Here is a 19,329-nt window from a genome sequence, read left to right on the forward strand (position 1 = left end):
CTCCATTGCTCACTCTCCTCCACCCTCACTCACTCTCTCATTTTCACTGGATTGGGGCTAGGGCAAGGAGTTGGAGTGTGGGAGGGGGTGAGGACTCCAGCTGGGTGTGCGAGCTCTGGGGTGGTGCCAGAAATGAGGGATTCAGGTGCGGGAGGGGGCCTTGGGTGGTTGGGGTGCAGGGGGAAAGGGTGAGGGCACTGGCAGGGGGTGCAGGCTCTGGTGTGGGGCTGGGGATGAGGGGTTTGGGGTGCAGGAGGGTCTCTGTGCTGGGGCCGAGGGGTTCAGAGTGTGAAAGGGGGTGCGGGCTCCAGACTGCGCTTACCTCAAGTGGCTCCCGGAAGTGGTCAGCATGTCCCTGTGGCTCCTAGGTACAGGGGCTGCCAGGGGGCTCTATGCGCTGCCCTCGCCCACAGGCACCGCCCCTGCAGCTCCCATTGGCCATGGTTCCCGGCCAATGGGAGACACAGAGCTGGCACTCGGGGCAGGGGAAACACGCGGAGCCTCCCTGGCTGCGCCTGTGCCTAGGGGCCACAGGGACACGCTGGCCGCTTCCTGGAGCTGTGCAGAGCCAGGGCAGGCAAAGAGCCTGCATTAGCCCCCATACGTCACCAACCAGACTTTTAATGGCCCAGTTAGTGGTGCTAACCAGAGCCACTAGAGTCCCTTTTTGACCAGGCATTCTGGTTGAAAATAGGATGCCTGGCAACTCTATATAGTGTGACAGACCCAGACCAGTGGGGTACAAGAGTCTGGTAGAGGGCAAATATACTGGTCACTGGATGAGTAGTTTTCTGTTCCCTGAGTGACCAGAGCAGGGGCTGCACTAGAGTAATCAGGAACCTGCTAGAACCAGTTAAGGCAGGCAGGCTAATTAGGACACCTGGAGTCAATTAAGAAGAAGCTGCTAGAATCAATTAAGGCAGGCTAATCAGGGTACCTGGGCTTTAAAAAGGAGCTCACTTCAGTTTGTGGTGCGAGTGTGAGGAGCTGGGAGCAAGAGGCGTAAGGAACTGAGAGTGAGAGGGTGTGCTGCTGGAGGACTGAGGAGCACAAGCGTTAGCAGACACCAGGAGGAAGGTCCTGTGGTGAGAATAAGGAAGGTGTTTGGAGGAGGCCATGGGGAAGTAGCCCAGGGAGTTGTAGCTGTCATGCAGCTGTTACAGGAGGCACTATACACAGCTGCAGTCCACAGTGCCCTGGGCTGGAACCCGGAGTAGAGGGTGGGCCCGGGTTCCCCTCAAACCTCCCAATTGACCTGGACTGTGGGTTTTCCCAGAGGGGAAGGTCTCTGGGCTGTTCCCCAACCCACATGGTGAATCTCTGAGGCAAGAAAATCCGCCAATAAGCGCAGGACCCACCAAGATAGAGGAGGAACTTTGTCACAATAGTTAAGGTCCCTGTGTAAAATTTAACTTTCTATTTTATTACTCTTGTGCAAATGATATATCATAGTTAAATGTTTACTCTTGGGCATTTGAAGCAAACTTTGTAAACTAATAAAAAGAGTTTTAAAAACCTTGCCTTGTGTAAGTTAATGTTCACAAAAAAGTTCTTTCCTATTTCTTAAAAAAAAAAAACTAACATATCTTAAAAAAAAAGATTATTTGCATCAGTTTCCATCATTTTATGGGTAGCAATGTAGTCGTATTCAAAGCTGCTTTGATCTGGGTCAAATATTCATTCTCAATGAAAAAGAAATCTAAATCGTCTGAAGAGACAAAAATCTCCCAGATTGTTACACACTGTCCTATACTTTAAGGCCCAGCTTGACAAAGCCCTGGCTGGGATGATTTAGTTGGGAATTGGTCCTGCTTTGAGCAGAGGTTTGAACTAGATGACCTCCTGAGGTCCCTGCCAACCCTGATATTCTATGATTATGTATGATGTCTCGTGCCAGGAGAAGGTTTTCTTCCAGAACTTAACTTTATAGTATCTTAGCTAGAATAAATTTATTTCTGAGACATTGGATATTGTAGAATAAATTTAGTAGAGGCTTCCTTTGAGGGAACCAGATTGTTGTGAATTTACAGAGAAACCTCTAAAAAAATTCTTCAGAACTTAACATGCTGCTTCTTCAAAGTATCAAAGCTAACTAAAGCCAATACTAGTACAAGGATCAAGCTACAAATTATCAATGGAAATCAAACAGACTGGCAAGTCTTTTATTTTTCTTAATTCCTTCAGTCAAGAAATACTTCCCTAGTGTTTAAACCTAGAGAGGTTGTCCAACCAGCAACTTTGGAAATAACGTCAACTACAATCTGAGTTCTTGCCAGTTCAGGGACCACGTTTGCCTAAAAGGATGGCTTTGAATATTTCTTCAACTCCTGGGCTAATTGCACTGAGGACAATGTGACTCTAGAAGTCAAACAAGAGTGGTAAATAACTTACAGAATTGCTGGGTGCCCCACTGATATCTTGAACACCTACAATTTAAACTCCAAACTTGTGGTAAAATACCCTAATCAAATCATCCAAAGCTATCATCCCAGTACTGCTAGAGAAATGTTCACTGGAAACTATGTGAGATTCTCTGCAGTTACATAAGAACATAAGAATGGCCATACTTGGTGAAACCAATTGTACATCTAGCCTAGTACCCTGTCTTCTGACAGTGGCCAATGCCAGATGCTTGAAAGGGAATGAACAGGGCAATTATCAAGAGATCTATCCCCCGTAGTCTAGTCCCAGCATCTGGCAGTCAGAGGCTTAGGGACACTCAGAGCATGAGGTTGCATTCCTAACCATCTTGGCTAATAGCCATTGATGCACCTATCCTTCATGAACTTATCTAATTGCTTTTGAGCCCAATTATACCTTTTGGTCTTCACAACATCCTTTGGCAATGAGTTCCATAAGTTGACTCTGTGTTGTGTGAAAAAGTACTTCCTCGTGTTTGTTTTAAACCTGCCACCTATTAATTTTATTGGGTGACCTCTGTTTCTTCTGTTATGTGTTATTCACTTTCTCCACACCATTCAAGTTTTTAGAGACCTCTACCATATCTCCCCTTTGTGGTCTCTTTTCCAAGCTCTAGAGCCCCAGTCTATTTAATTTCTCTTTGTATGAAAGATCATTTTGTTGCCCTTTTCTGTACCTTTTCCAATTCCAATATATCTTTTTTGAGATGGGGTGACCACATCTGCATGCAATATTCAAGATGTGGGCATACCATGGCTATATATAGAGGCAATATGATATTTTCTATCTTATTATCTATCCCTTTCCTCAAGGTTCCTAACATTCTGGTAGCTTTTTCAACTGTCACTGATTGAGTTGATGTTTTCAGAGAACTATCCACGATGACTACAAGATCTCTTTCTTGAGTGGTAGCAGCTAATTTAGACCCCATCATTTTATATGTATAGTTTAGATAATGTTTTCTAACATGCATTACTTTGCATTTATCAAGACTGAATTTCATCTGCCATTTTTGTTGCCCAGTCACCCAGTTTTGTGAGATCCTTTTATTAATCTTCTTAGTCTACTTTGGACTTAACTATCTTAAGTAATTTTGTATCATCTGCAAACTTTGTGACCTCACTGTTCATCCCTTTTTCCAGATCATTTATGAATATGTTGAACAGTACTGGTCTCAGTACAGATCCCTAGGGGTCACCAATATTTACCTCTCTTCATTCTGAAAAGTAACTATTTATTCCTACCCTTTGTATCCTGTTTTTTAACCAGTTACTGATCCATGAGAGGACCTTCCTTCTTATCCCATGAGTGATTAGTTTGCTTACAAGCCTTTGTTGAGGGACCTTGTCAAAGGCTTTCTGAAAGCCCACTATATCCACTGGATCACTCTTGTCCACATGTTTGTTGATCCCCTCAAAGAATTCTAGTAGATTTGTGAGGCATGATTTCCCTTTACAAAAGCGGTGTTGACTCTTTCCCAACAAATCATGTTCATCTGTGTGTCTAATAATTATATTTTTTACTATAGTTTCAACCAATTTGCATGGAACTGAAATTAGGTTTACCAGCCTGTAAGTTCCAGGATTGTCTCTGGAGCCTTTTTTTAAAAACTGGCATCAAATTAGCTATCTTCCAGTCATCTGGTACAGAAGCCGATGTAAGTGATAGGTTACATACCACAGTTAGTAGTTCTGAAATTTCATATTTGAGTTGCTTCAGAACTCTTGGGTGAATAACATCTGGCTCTGGTGACTTATTACTGTTTAATTTATCAATTTGTTCCAAATCCTCCTCTACTGACACAACAATCTGGGACAGTTCCTCAGATTTGTCACCTAAAAAGAATGGCTCAGGTTTGGGAATCTCCCTCTCATCATCTGCAGTGAAGACCGAAGCAAAGAATTCATTCAGCCTTTCTGCAATGGTCTTGTCTTTCTTGAGTGCCCCATTAGCAACTCAATCATCCAGTAGCCCAACTAATTGGCCGGCTTCCTGCATCTGATGTATTTAAAATTTGCTGTTACTTTTTGTGTCTTTTGCTAGTTCTTCAAATTCTTTTTTGGCCATCCTAATTACTTTTACACTTGCGTTGCCAGTGCTTATGCTCCTTTCTATTTTCCCCAGTAGGATTTGATTTCCAGTTTTTAAAGGATGCCTCTTTGCCTCTAACTGCCTCTTTTACTCTGTTGTTTAGCCATCATGGCATTTTTTTGTCCTCTTACTATTCTTTTTAATTTGGGGTATACATTTAATTTGAGCTTCTATTTTTGATGTTTGTAGTCATTTCACTCTTCTGACTATTCCTTTTAATTTCAGTTTCACTAGCTTACTCATTTTTGTGTAGTTCCCCTTTCTGAAGGTAAATGCTACTGTGGTGGGCTTTTTTTGTTGTTCTCCCCCCCCCCCACCCCAGATGTTAAATTTAATTATATTATGGTCGCTGATTAGGTGTTCAGTAGTATATTCCGACTGCTATACTCTTATTATTCAAGCATGGAGTTTCTATCCATAGAGATTCTATGGTATAATTGGATTCATTTAAGATTTTTACTATATTAGACTCTATGCTTTCTTTCACATATAGTGCCATGCTCCTACCAGCGCAACCTACTCTGTCATTCCTATATATTTTGTATCTTGGTATTCCTGTGTCTCATTGACTGAATCATAGACTTTAAGCTCAGAAGGGACCATTATGATCGTTTAGTCTGACCTCCTGCACAACGCAGGCCACTGAATCTCACCCACCCACTCCTGTATCAAACCCCTAACCTATGTCTGATCTATTGAAGTCCCCAAGTCATGGTTTAAAGACTTCAAGGTGCAGAGAATCCTCCAGCAAGTGACCCGTGCCCCACGCTGCAGAGGAAGAAGAAAAACCTCCAGGGCCTCTGCCAATCTGCCCTGGAGGAAAATTCCTTCCCAACCCCAAATATGGCAATCAGCTAAACCCTGAGCATGTGGGCAAGTCTCATCAGACAGACACCCAGGAAAGAATTCTCTGTAGTAACTCAGATCCCACCCCATCTAACATCCCATCACAGGCTATTGGGCATATTTACCGCTAATAGTCAAAGATCAATTAATTGCCAGAATTAGTCTATCCCATCATACCATCCCCTCCATAAACTTACCAAGCTTAGTCTTGAAGCCAGACATGTCTTTTGCCCCCACTGCACCCCTTGGAAGGCTATTCCAGAACTTCACTCCTCTGATGGTTAGAGACCTTTGTCTAATTTCAAGTCTAAACTTCCTGATGCCCAGTTTATATCCATTTGTTCTTGTGTCCACATTGGTACTGAGCTTAAATAATTCCTCTCCCTCCCTGGTATTTATTCCTCTGATATATTTATAGAGAGCAATCATATCTCCCCTCAGCCTTCTTTTGGTTAGGCTAAAGAAGCCAAGCTCTTTGAGTCTCCTTTCATAAGACAGGTTTTCCATTCCTCGGATCATCCTAGTAGCCCTTCTCTGTACCTGTTCCAGTTTGAATTCATCCTTCTTAAACATGGGAGATCAGAACTGCACACAGTATCCAGATGAGGTCTCACCAGTGCCTTGTGTAACAGTACTAATACCTCCTTATCTCTACTGGAAATACCGCGCCTGATGCATCCCAAGACCACATTAGCTTTTTTCACAGCCATATCACATTGGCGGCTCATAGTCATCCTGTGATCAACCAATACTCTGAGGTCCTGCTCTCCTCTGTTACTTCCAACTGATGCGTCCCTAGCTTATAGCAAAAATTCTTGTTATTAATCCCTAAATGCATTACCTTGCACTTTTCACTATTAAATTTCATCTTATTACTATTACTCCAGTTTACAAGGTCATCCAGATCTTCCTGTACGATATCCCGGTCCTTCTCTATATTGGCAATACCTCCCAGCTTTGTGTCATCCGCAAACTTTATTAGCACATTCCCAATTTTTGTGCCAAGGTCAGTAATAAAAAGATCAAATAAGATTGGTCCCAAAACCAATCCCTGAGGAACTCCACTAGTAACCTCCCTCCAGCCTGACAGTTAACCTTTCAGTATGACCCATTGTAGTCTCCCCTTTAACCAGTTCCTTATCCACCTTTCAATTTTCATATTGATCCCCATCTTTTCCAATTTAGCTAATAATTCCCCATGTGGAACCGTATCAAATGCCTTACTGAAATCGAGGTAAATTACTGTATATACTCGTTCATAAGCAGAATTTTTTTAGTAAAAAAGGGAAGCACCAGAGAAGGGGGTTGGCTTATGAATGGGTATAGAGAGTGAGAGGTGGGACACAGCCCCTCCCCCAACAGAGGGAGCAAGGAGAGGCAGCACAGCCAGAAGGGAAGAGGCAGGGCCAGAGTCTCTCTGCTTCTGGCCACGCTGCTCTCCCCCCAGTCTCTGAAGCAGCTGCAGCTCCGGGGCTGGCAGGCTGCAGCCGTGCCACTTGGCCCCACCCCCAAGAGCAGGCTGTGGCCACGTCGCCGGAGCACACTGCGGCAGCGCCATGTGGTCTGGCCCGCCGGAGCAGGCTGCCAGAGCAGCTCCAGCCAGGTAAAGACATCCTCCCCGGCCCTCCCCAGATATGGTGGGAAGGGATGGGATGGGGAGACTCCCAGCTTCTCCCCACAAAAAAATTTCCCCACCAGTTGCTGTCCCGGCCCGTCAGGGTAAGCATCTGGCATGCCGGGACACCTTGTTTACTTAGGTTTACCTCCGTGCCTGAGGATGCTCGAGGTAAACAAACCATCTCGGCCCACCAGCAGCTTATCCTGATGTCCTGGGAGCCAAAGTTTGCTGACCCCTGAATTATAGGGTCAGCTTATGAACGGGTTATAAAAAATTTCCATTTTTACTTATCCATCTTGGGGCGGGGGGGTCGGCTTATAAACGAACCGGCTTATGATTGAGTATATACAGTAGATCCACTGCGTTTCCTTTGTCTAAAAATTCTGTTACCTTCTCAAAGAAGGAGATCAGGTTGGTTTGGCACGATCTACCTTTTGTAAAACCATGTTGTATTTTGTCCCAATTACCATTGACCTCAATGTCCTTAACTACTTTCTCCTTCAAAATTTTTTCCAAGACCTTGCATACTACAGATGTCAAACTAACAGGCCTGTAGTTACCTGGATCACTTTTTTCCCCCTTTCTTAGAAATAGGAACTATGTTAGCAATTCTCCAGTCATACGGTACAACCCCTGAGTTTACAGATTCATTAAAAAATCTTGCTAATGAGCTTCCAATTTCATGTGCCAGTTCCTTTAATATTCTTGGATGAAGATTATCTGGGCCCCCCGATTTAGTCCCATTAAGCTGTTCGAGTTTGGCTTCTACCTCGGATGTAGTAATATCTACCTCTATATCCTCAGTCCCATTTGTCATCCTACCATTATCCCTAAGGTCCTCATTAGCCTCATTAAAGACTGAGGCAAAGTATTTGTTTAGATATTGGGCCATGCCTAGATTATCCTTAACCTCCACTCCATCCTCAGTGTTTAACGGTCCCACTTCTTCTTTCTTTGTTTTCTTCTTATTTATATGGCTATAGAACCTTTTACTATTGGTTTTAATTCCCTTTGCAAGGTTCAACTCTATATGGTTTTTGGCCTTTCTCACTTTATCCCTACATGTTCTGACCTTGATAAGGTAGCTTTCCTTGCTGATCACTCCCATCTTCCACTCCTTGTAGGCTTTCTGCTTTTTCTTAATCACCTCTTTGAGATGCTTGGTCTACAATTCCTGCCTATGATTTTTTTCCCCTTTCTTGGGATGCAGGCTTCCGATAGTTTCTGCAACTTTGACTTGAAGTAATTCGAGGCCTCCTCCGCCTTTAGATCCACAAGTTCTTCAGTCCAACCACTTCCCTAACTAATTTCCTTAATTTTTTAAAGTTAGCCCTTTTGAAATAAAAAACCCTAGTCACAGATCTATTTTTGTTTATCCTTCCATTTAGTTTAAACTGAATTAGATCATGATCGCTCCAACCAAGGTTGTCCCCTACAACCATTTCTTCTATGAGGTCCTCACTACTCACCAAAACCAAATCTAAAATGGCATCCCCTTTTGTTGGTTCAGCAACTACTTGGTGAAGGAATCCATCAGCTATCGCATCCAGGAAAATCTGAGCCCTATTATTATTATTATTATTATTTATTATTATTACTAGCACTTGTCCTCCAATCTATATCTGGGAAGTTAAAGTCTCCCATGATCACACAATTCCCATTAGTATTTACTTCATTAAAAACATTAAAGAGGTCTCTATCCATATCCAAATCAGATCCCGATGGTCTATAGCACAATCCAAGCACTATCCCAGGGGAGGCTCTAGTAGCTTTCTTCCCCAATGTGATTTTTGCCCAGACAAACTGTCTTATCCATTCCATCCCTTCTTATTTCTTTACAGTCTACCTCATCATTGATATACAATGTTACTCCCTCACCTTTGCCTTTATTTCTGTCTTTCCTAGACAGCACATACCCTTCAATACCTGTACTCCAGTCATGACTACTATTCCACCATGTTTCTGTTATCCTTATAATATCCGGTTTCACTTCCTGCACCAGTAACTCTAGTTCCTCCATTTTGTTACCTAGGCTCCTCACATTGGTGTACAAACATCTTAATTTTTGCTGTTTGGCTTCGCTCACATTCTTTACCCAATTAGGCCCAGATATTCTACTACCAGTATCACCTATTAGACTGGTATCTACACTGCCATTCCTCCTTATGTCCATTCTCCTACCCATGGCTGTATCCTTTCTTACTTTGTTTTCTTCCCTCTCAATGTTAAAATCCGGTGTGGAGATTACCTGGACATCTCCCAACCATCTCCCCCCAATTCCTAATTTAAAGCTCTCTTAATCAGTTGTGCCAGCCTCCATCCTAGAAGTCTATTTCCCTCCCTACTCAGGTGAAGTCCATCCCAAGAGAACAATCTTCTGTCCATGAATGCCTCCCAGTGGCCATACATCCTTGCTGTTCCCCTTTATTCGACATTGGTGAGGCCTCATCTGGAATACTGTGTCCAGTTTTGGGCCCCACACTACAAGAAGGATGTGGAAAAATTGGAAAGAGTCCAGCGGAGGGCAACAAAAATTATTAGGGGTCTGGAGCACATGACTTATGAGGAGAGGCTGAGGGAACTGGGATTGTTTAGTCTCCAGAAGAGAAGAATGAGGGGGGATTTGATAGCAGCCTTCAACTACCTGAAGGGGGATTCCAAAGAGGATGGAGCTCGGCTGTTCTCAGTGGTGGCAGATGACAGAACAAGGAGCAATGGTCTCAAGTTGCAGTGGGGGAGGTCCAGGTTGGATATTAGGAAACACTATTTCACTAGGAGGGTGGTGAAGCACTGGAATGCGTTACCTAGGGAGGTGGTGGAGTCTCCTTCCTTGGAGGTTTTTAAGGCCCGGCTTGACAAAGCCCTGGCTGGGATGATTTAGTTGGGAATTGGTCCTGCTTTGAGCAGGGGGTTGGACTAGATGACCTCTTGAGGTCCCTTCCAACCCTGATATTCTATGATTCTATGATCCCAAAGCCCTCCTTTTAGCACCACTGCCTGAGCCATCTGTTGATCGTCATAATCTTGTCACACCTTTGTTGCCCTTCTCTAGGAACAGGCAGAATCCCACTGAAGATCACTTGAGCTTTGATTTTCTTAAGCATCTTCCCCAGTCTGGCATAGTCTCCCTTGATACGTTCCAGCGAGAATTTAGCCGTATCATTTGTTCCCACATGAAGGACAATCAGTGGAATCCTTCCCGCTCCCGTTAGGATCCTCTTCAGCCTCAGGTCCACATCCCGTATCTTAGCACCCAACAGACAGCACACCCTTCTGTTCTCTGGATCGGCTCTGGTTACAGGCCTGTCTATTCTCAGTAAGGAGTCCCCAATCACTTAGACCTGCCTTTTCCTGGTGATGGTGCAATTCTCCAGTCTATCCCCTGTTCCCTCTGGCTGCAAGTCCCCTCGATTCCTATTCTCCCTTGCAATCCTCTGCAACCCATCCCATATCCTACTGGGGCTCATATTTGGTGTTATCTCCATTGACTCTTCCCCTCTTCCTATAGGACTAGCTGCTCTTCTCTTCTTTCTTGCCCTCTCACCTTCAGCGACCACCTGCTGTGCCCCTTCTTCATTTTCCAACTCCGCAAACCTGTTCCTGAGCTCTATTTCTCCTATCTAGCCCATATTTTCCTCTGTCTGGCTCTCTTAGTCACATGCTTCCACTGTCCACTTTCCTCACCCAGCAGTCTCCCCTCAGAGTTCTTTGATCCTGCTTCCATCTGTAAGTCTGAGCTTTTCCCTTCAGCCTCCTCATGTCTTGGCCCCATCATCTGCTCGAACCCCCTTCTAAACTCAACCAGAGTTTCCACCTGCATCTCCAATCCTTGGATCTTTTCTTCCATCAGCTCTATCCGGCGGCACTTCATGCAGACAAAACTCTTTTCAGGTACACTCTCTCCAGGATCATGTATATGACGCAGCTGCCACATCCAGTCATCTTCATTGTGTCTTCCACTGCTTGGGTCACTACCACTGCTGCCTCTGTATCTGTCATAGGCTTCCCACCTAAATCCTGTGTGATAAGTTCCTCCTCTACCTGGGTGGGTCCTGTGCTTATTGGCAGATTTTCTTGCCTCAGAGATTCATAGTAGCCCTCAGTTTGGCCACTTTCATGGCTCAAATCTGCTGTTCACTCAGATAACCTCATCACTGGCCAGTATGGGGAAAAAAGAGTAAGAACAATCCCCACAGTTTCTGCTGATCCACCATGTGGGTCGGGGAACAGCCCTGTGGTAGAAACTCCTGTGTTGGATCAGGAGTTGGGAGGTTTGGGGGAACACAGGCCTGCCCTCTACCCCGGGTTCCAGCCCAGGGCCCTGTGGACTGCAGTTGTCTAGAGTGTCTCCTTGAACAGCTGCGCGACAGCTACAATTCCCTGGGCTACTTCCCCATGGCCTCCTCCCAACACCTTCTTTGTCCTCACCACAGGACCTTCCTCCTGTTGTCTGTTAATGCTTGTACTCCTCAGTCCTCCAGCAGCACATCCTCTCACTCCCAGCTCCTTACGCACACCTCACTAACTATAGTGAGAGCCTTTTTAAATCACAGGTTTCAGAGTAGCAGCCGTGTTAGTCTGTATCCGCAAAAAGAACAGGAGTACGTGTGGCACCTTAGAGACTAACAAATTTGTTAAGGTGCCACACGTACTCCTGTTCTTTTTAAATCACATGTCCTGATTAGCAGCTTCGCAATTGGCTACAGGTGTCCTAATTAGCCTTCCTGCCTTAATTAGTTCTATAAAGTTTCTGAATGTTCTGGAATAGTCCCTGTGATCTTACCCAGGGAAAAGGGACCAGCCTTACCTAGAACTAATGTATCTACCTTCGACCACTCTCTGGTAGCCATCTGGTCTGACCCTGTTACACCTGTAAATCTGAGAAACACAAACCAAACCACAACACCACCACCCACAGCAAAACAAACCCCCCAATGAGCACGAAAACACTGCCAGAACACCACACCCTCCCTTCACTAGCCTGTCTGTTCCTCTGCCTGCCTCCTAGTCTTCCCCCCAAACTCCCCTTGCAAACTCCCACTCAAACTCCCCTGTTTACAGCTCTGTTTGCTGGCTCCTGTGCTGCTGCAGCTGACTGTCTTCATTCCACAAGTTTTTGTGATGCCCATTATATGAATATCCTCATTTAATATTAGGCACTCAAGTTCACCCATTTTAGTATTTAGACTTCCTAGCATTTGTACTCAAGCACTTTAAAATGTCACTTTTTAGTTGTCTACATTCATGTGATGTAATTGAATGGAACTTTTTCATTTGACTGTTTCTCTTCAGTTTCTACCCATACTTTATCAACTTATATCCTCTCCTCTTTACTAGGATATAGAGAAACCCTGTTAATCGATCCTCCCCTATGCAATGTCTTTGTCTGAACTGTGTGCTCCTGTGTACCTGTCAGCTTTTCCCCTGCCTTCTCATCACTGGCTTCCTCATACTCATCCTCCGAGGAGTCTTGCTGATTGTCCTTGCGGGTTAAGGGCAGCGAAAGAGAGTTAGCAGCAGACTCCACAATCTTCTTGTGTTCAGTGGGAATATAATTAAATAAATAAATTAATGGAGATATCCTATCTTCTAGAACTGGAAGGGACCTTGAAAGGGCATCAAGTCCAGCCCCCTGCCTTCACTAGCAAGACCAAGTACTGATTTTGCTCCAGATCCCTAAGTGGCCCTCTCAAGGATTGAACTCATAAGCCTGGGTTTAGCAGGCCAATGCTCAAACTACCGAGCTATCCCTCCTCCCTGGGGCTGTGCAAAACCCTGTCCAGTTCCTCAAAAAATGGACAGGTTTAATGTATTTTGCTGGATTTTTCCCCCCTCTTATCTTTTGTTTTAATGTAAGTCCTCCTGAGCTGTTTGCTCTTTACCCAGAACTAGTCAACTTCCTGGTTGTGGTCTCTCCAGGTTATCTGCTTAGCAGCGTCCACAAAAAGATTTGTATTCCAGTGGTTGGTAGGGTGACCAAACAGCAAGTGTGAAAAATCGGGACAGGGATGGGGTTAATAGGCGCCTATATAAGAAAAAGTCCCAAAAAACAGGACTGTCCCTATAAAACCGGGACATCTGGTCACCCTAGTGGTTGGACACAAGAGTTTGCTGCACTGACACTTCTCCCCTGATGGCAATGAGACCAGGGTTTCAGCAGATCTCCACGTGGCTGCTTGAGGCGTAGTGTAAGGCTTCTGGAGTAATATTGCAACAATCCCAATGTACTTGAATCCAGGAGCAAATGGGCAAATTCTAGCCTTGTGTCAGGTTTTAAACAGGGGAGGGGACATCTGGTCAGCTTGACTCCAGAGCAAGGGAGGGCACGGAGATAAACAGGCAGGTCAGTAATGGTCATCTGCAAAGCAGTGTGAGATAGCCACTGGAAGACAGCCAAAGCAGTCCACAGCAGCTTTGTGTGCACGCAAATAATACACCAAAAGAAGACTCCAGAGTTTTGCAATGAATGCAGAGTTAGTGAGCTATAATTAAGGCTAAGATTTTGTCACAGATATTTTTAGTAAAATTCACAGACAGATGGTCATGGGCAATACAGAAAAATTCACAGAAGCCCCTGACCTGTCTGTGACTTTTACTAAAAATATCTGTGACAAAATGGGGAGCTCAGTTGTGGGGTCTGTGGCCGGGAGCCCCATGGTTTCCCCACCACCCACGGTGGCTGGGAGCTCCGGGGTTTCCCCGCTCTGAAGTTCCCCCACTGCCCATGGCAGCTTGGAGCTCTGGGGGAGGGGGGCCCTGCCGCCTGCCATGTCTCAGAGTTCCCAGGGGACTGCGCAGTTCCCAGCTGCCGCGGGTGGTAGGGGGACCCTGCAGCTCCCCATTGCCATGGGCTGAAGTCACAGAGGTCTCAGGAAGTCACAGATTGCTTGACTTCTGCAACCCCAGTGAGAAAATCGTAACCTTAGCTATAATGTATTGTGTTGTGTGTACACAAGCATTTTCAAACCAGATTAACTCTTAATCCTGTTGAAACTCCCCTGTGTAGACAAGCCGTTAGTGTTTGCAGCATCACCCAATTTAGAATCACTTATTAATTTAATTAATGTGCTTTTTAGTCTCTCTCATAGATCATTAATATGGATTTAAATAGTCTTAGCTGCCATCTGGTCTCCTTTTTCAATGTTATGGAACTCAAATCTCCTGATGGTGGTCCTTCATTTGAGTTACATGGCATTGATATTTACTGATTAACGGAACTGCACCCATTATGAGAAATAATAGTTCCTTTTCAAATAGCTCTGCAAAATAGTTACAGTTTTTTATGTGGATGTATTTTAATAAGCATGTGGGAAGAGGGGCTTCCTTGGTTTGTTTTCTTGAATGTATTCAAGTAATACAGATTGAAATGTAAATTAGATGTCAATGGGTGCATTCCTTTTTATTCCATTTTATTTCATGCCCGTGTTGAAATAGCTTAATTACACTGATTTATACAAAGTTTTAATAATAGTTAATGTTCAGGTTTATCAGGGTACAATACTAATATCCCTCTGAATTGTCTGGAAGAATGAGCTTTAATCTCCTAGTTTAGCTCTCATGTTATCCAAGTGATATTTTATTAAAATATTCCTGTTATTTTTATCCTGGTGCTATTATACATAATGTTTCAAAATTAGTGGGGAAAAGGATTTAAATAAATAAAATTGTGTATAACCAATCCATGTGGCATCCTACTAGACAGCTCCTCCCTTCCCCATGGTTCATTGCTATTTATCCTTTGTTGATGGTCCTTCAGCCAGTTTTCAGTTCATGTGACAATCCTTCTATCCAAGCCAATTTGAATGAATTTTTCATTACACTCTGACCATAAAGATTATGCAATTTAATCTCCTTAGGGTGCTGAGGTCTAGGATAAACGGAAAGTAAGGTGATACTTCAGTTCAAATGGAACAACATATTGATTTTCTGTATGAACTCTGGAGCTGGATTCAGCAGTACTTTATCTGGAAAGAAATGTATGAATGACTCATTGATAGACAAGGATCCTGGTTAATTTAGCCTTCTGGCTGAAGTTAATGGCGAATGACACAAAGAACGAGACTTAATGAGATATCTATATCTATATAATTGATATAGATATATATTAAACAAGGAAAAGATCCAGCAATGGCTTAAACACTATGTGTTCATAAATTACTGGTAACACTAGATTAAATTTACACTTTTTAAAAATACTGCTACAAAGGCGGTCTTAGTTTGGATACTGCACTTAGAGCACATGCTGTGTAGATAAAGAGTTAATTTATTTTTCTTCTCATACTGTAACAAAGCTCGCAATGCTGAGTCCTGGATTCTGAGTGAACACAGACTGAGACCCTTCTTGCATCCTGTGAAAAGAAAACCTAACATTGTGTCTGTCTAATATTGCAGTGTAGATGTTTGTGCTGGACACTCCCTGCTCACAGGGTCCCAGAGCTCGAACCCAAATGTCTACACCACTACTAAACAGCCCCGTAGCTCAAGCCCTGCAAGCCAGCTTTGGGTGTTTTATTGCAATGTAGACCTTTACCGAGCTTCTAAACCATTCCCAACATTTTAGCACGTCTTTTATTTTTGCAGAAAGCTACCATTTTAATATTGTACAGCAAGACTCTATGAATGAAAAGAAGGAAAAATTCAGATAGGACAAAACTTCTTGTTCAAAGGGAAAGACAAAATTATAAAGACACAGAAAACAAAGTGCAGATTGGGCTTGCCAAGATGGCGAATACAGGCTTACATGAATCGCCTGCAACAAAAACGTATTTGACTTCAAAATGTTTATAGAACTAAAACAAATTATAAATGATATAAAGAAAGTTATTTCTGGAGTATAAAGTCTCTGCTGTAGTTGTAAATAAGTAGCCAATCCACTATACTCATGAGAGAGTAATGTGGCAGATATTATAGGCACATGCAATATCTTTGAGACTATAGTATCGATTTTCTAAATGTTATCTCTATCTCTGTGAGCCAGGGAATTTATTCTAATTCCATGGGGGAGGCTTACCAAGCTCCCATCAGGAACGAAAATCAGCAAGGGGTAATTACTGCAGTTCTGGGGAAGATAAACAACTCCAGAGGAATACCTCCCCCTGGGGTGACTACTGCGTCAGGCCAGGTTCCAGAGGCCCAGGAGACAAAGAAAGAGCTTGTGATATAAAGGGGCAGCCTGAATTTGTTAAGAGGTCCCTCATTTTGATCTAGCAAACTGACATGATATTGTAACCAAGAGGAGAAACCCCTGCTGGAAGGGTTCAAAGCAACAAGTGTCCTGACACTGCTCTCTGACACAAATACTGTACCATTTGAGTATTTTGCTGAAGATCTATATTATTGCTATATACTGAAAATGATTTTCAATCTACAATACATTGAAAGAACTTAATACATTTTGGGAACCTGTGTTTACAAATAGGCTTCTTTTAAGGCTATCGAGGTCATAGTCATTTGGAGCTATTCTTTAAATAGGAATTGGTAAATATTCTAGGCAAACTCGTGATTTGCTAATTCAGAAGGGATTACCTGAGAGCTGTACTTTAACTCTGACAGGTCAAGTGTAAAAGTATAATTAGGCCGGCCAAAAAAGATTGTAAAGAGTGACTAGGAAAACACAAAAACTAAAAGCAAAAAATATTGTAAGTATATCAGAAGCAACAAGCCTGCCAAACAATCAGTGAGGGCCACTGGATAATCAAGGTGCTAAAGGGGCACTCAAGAAAGAGAAGACCATAAAGCCTAACCATTCAACACCAGAAGGTGCACAAACAAGAAGAGGCAAAGAGGCAAGATGTGTATTTGCTTGTACCTTTAGGCACCCCCTTTGTGTTGTGCCCTGCTCTACAACTGCGCCACATTGATGTTTTGTTTCAGTATTGTTTTAATTAAAGGTTTCTTTGTAGTTAGACAATAGATTGTTTCATAATTAAAATCGGTTTCATTATCATTTAAAGGTTTATTTATATTTGTTACATAAATAGATTGTTGTTTAACAAAAATCTTGAAAACTTCATTCATAAGGCGTTGACAATGCATTTTACACAGGCAACCATTAAGTTTTATATGATTTATAAGGTTTTACAAAGATACCCAGGCAAAGACCTGAGGTAAAATGAGGACTGACATAATGTTGCACTGCTATCACACATAAACAATACTGAACTGCTCACAATCCACCCCACCACCCATCATTCCCTTCCATGGGTTTACAGCTTGATATACAACTGCACAGCTTCAGGCTTGAGATTCAAAACAACAGCCATGAGCTTCCCTGATAATATATTGGATGCCTTGCTGGCAGTTCAAACCACCGAGCAGTTCTCTGCACCTCAGCATCCCACCCATGGTTAACATTTTCTCCCTTACTTTCACAAATATTGTCCAAAATACATCATGCATCTATAACCGTTGGTACTTCTTTGGTGCTGCTTCCAATTTATTCTACAACCAGTACCCCCTTCCTTTCAAACGGCCAAATGCACACTCCTCTGCCATTCTTCAACTACTGAGGTGGTAGTTAAACCATTCCTTCCTTCTGTCCAAGTGGCCTGGGAATGGATTCATTAATGAGGGAAGCAGAGGGTAAGCCAAGGATAACTGGAGCAATGTCCACACCATTAATGTCAATAGCGTTCCTGGGGGCAAACTGTCCTTTTTCCATTAAGGCAAATAGAACTGAGTTCTGAAAGATGCTAGCATCATGGCCTCTTCCAAATCATGCTGCCCTCATGCCCATAAACCTACCATGGTGGTTAACTAGTCCTTGGAACACCATGGAGAAATAACCCTTTCTGTTTCTAAACTTTGATCCCTGATAGGGGAGGAAAATAATAGGCACATGGGTCCCATCAATTTCCCCTGTACAGCTCAGGAACCCCATGGTGCAGAGCTATCAATAATCTCCTTAGCATTATCCAGCTTTATAACCCGATGTGACAGTACCTTTTCCATGGTATCACACACCTGCATGACAATAGCCCACACAGTCGATCTCCCCATGCTGAATTGGTTTGCCACAGACTATTGGTATTTGGGTGTGGCCAGCTTCCAGCTTGTCCTTGGATATGGGGACCTCATGTTGGTACACTACTGCTGCAGCTCCAAGATTAATTCAGTACGTATGTCCAAAAAGGTTGCCTTCCCCATCCTGAAATTCTCTCACCATTGCTGGTCATCCCAGGTCTACAGAACAATCCGTTCCCACCAATCCATGCTGGCTTCATAAGCCCAGAAATGGCACTGCACAGTATGAAGCAGCTCCAGGAACTGGTTCTCTACTATGACTTCCTTGGTGTCCTCATCATCTTCCTCATCCTACATCGTCTGGTGCTGAAGCTCCTGCTGCTGCTGGAGGAGTGGCTGCTACTGCCACATCATCTGCTCAGCAAAGTCCAAGGCCAAAATCATCTGATTTTGAGTGCTGAAATACAGCTGAAGCAGCCTCTGCATAGTCGTGGATACCAACCTACCAACGTGGAGCATTGTTGGGTCCATGCTGGCCAACAGCGATTCCAAAATGGTGCTAGCCCCCTCAGCAAGCAAATATGGTTTGGTTTGTTTTTTAAAATTTGAACTAGTCCATTTTTTGCTATGCATCTTACAATGAACAGCAAGAAAAAATCCCAGAATGCACATGGCTCAGCAGCGAAGTAAAGGATACCCTCCAAGAATGTCATGCCCTTCATAAGAAGCAAGCTGCCAACATGTGTACACAATGATGCATATTGAAAAAAGAGGGCACACCATCCAGTGTGCACACTAGTAGGGCAGCTTGTGTATTGTACATTATGTCATGTGTGTCAAAAAGCTGCAGAAGTGGGAGGGATAGCTCAGTGTTTTGAACATTGGCCTGCTAAACCCAGGGTTGTGAGTTCAATCCTTGAGCGGGCCACTTAGGGATCTGGGGCAAAATCAGTACTTTGTTCTGTTAGTGAAGGCAGGGGGCTGGACTTGATGACCTTTTAGGGTCCCTTCCAGTTCTATGAGATAGGGGTATCACTCTCTCTCTATATATATATATTATATTAGACTCCCCGTGTAGACAAGCCGAGCGCTTATATGAAATTCACCCCATGCAGCAGACCCACATAAAGTTCTTCACACCACTTAATACCCATTTAAATCCTTAACATGGACCATCTGAAGCAGGATAAATTTCATTCACTACTGAATACATAATACCAACAAAACTAGGAAGGTTAGAAATATGGCCATGAAATAACAAAATGTGCTTTACTCTGGGAAATGCAAATAACGCAGCTGGAGGAAAATAATCTAAAGCAGATATTCAATAGAAGGGATCTACATGTAAAACAGTAATTTCTAAATAACCTATCAATCACTTAAGCAAAAGT

The sequence above is a fragment of the Terrapene carolina genome, unplaced genomic scaffold (genome assembly GCF_002925995.2).
Source record: "Terrapene carolina triunguis isolate 2854851 unplaced genomic scaffold, T_m_triunguis-2.0 Scaffold580, whole genome shotgun sequence".
Lineage (NCBI taxonomy): Eukaryota > Metazoa > Chordata > Testudines > Emydidae > Terrapene > Terrapene triunguis.